Below are 1002 nucleotides of genomic sequence, written 5' to 3' on the forward strand. Positions count from 1 at the left end.
GCACAAAACCTCTAAATGTTCACAAGAGCAGCACTGAATATTAACTCCAGCCAAACGGAGAATAATCGTATGATTTTTATGTTCAGAACAATGCCGATTCAGGATATTATCATGCTCCGTAACACAAACGCTTGACCCACTTGACACACAAGATGGCGCCGTAAGGAGTTGCGGGAGAAATGTGACGTCATCGGAAATCTATCTATAGAACACGCTATGCAGAAGTAAAGTCGCTGGCTGAGATTCACTGGAAATAACTGCATAGAGAGGTGCAGGTATGACGTCACTTTTTAGGCCAGCCGGCAGTTCACACGTCACACTGGTCAACAAAAAACCCAACAGGAATTTTCCATTATAGCAAAAAGCATTTGCATTTGCATTAGCATTTTCAGAGATAAACACTGTACTTTTATGAATTTTGAAGCCTAAATGCACCAGAAGTAAAAAGCTAAAGGTAGGTTATAAACGAATTACAAGGTCCCACGTTCTATAGCGACTTTTTTAGTTAGAATAGTTTTTAAGACCACGATTCTAAGCATAACGAGGCTGTAAAAGCAGACTGAGCTAACATACCAACAGTCTTTGTTGTCTTAGTTAGCAACCACCTTTTTCAAGACACGTAGCAGCTAAAACAAATCATGAATGGGGTAATACTTATTTATTTTATGTTGTAGAATAAAACGTAAAAGTATCTTGAGCTTGTGTTAACCACAGACCTTATTTCAACCACATTAAAAAACAATTGACTTCGGGATGATGGAACCGGAAGTGCTACAATGCTAACTTATTTCCGTGTTTTGGCCTACAAATTTACGTCATACCTGCTGTGGTGCTGTGTTCTGATGTGAGTGACAGGTTATCCCACCCTCGTGCCAGAAGAGAAGATATGTTGTTGCAAGAGGGAGGGAAATTATTTTGATTAAAGATTATGAGCACACATATATTTAAAAAAAAAAAAATGATGTGGACAGATAAATAATTAATAATGAATACTGCAGTTTT

Source organism: Abramis brama (genome assembly GCF_963993115.1).
Source record: "Abramis brama genome assembly, chromosome: 16".
NCBI classification, from domain to species: domain Eukaryota; kingdom Metazoa; phylum Chordata; class Actinopteri; order Cypriniformes; family Leuciscidae; genus Abramis; species Abramis brama.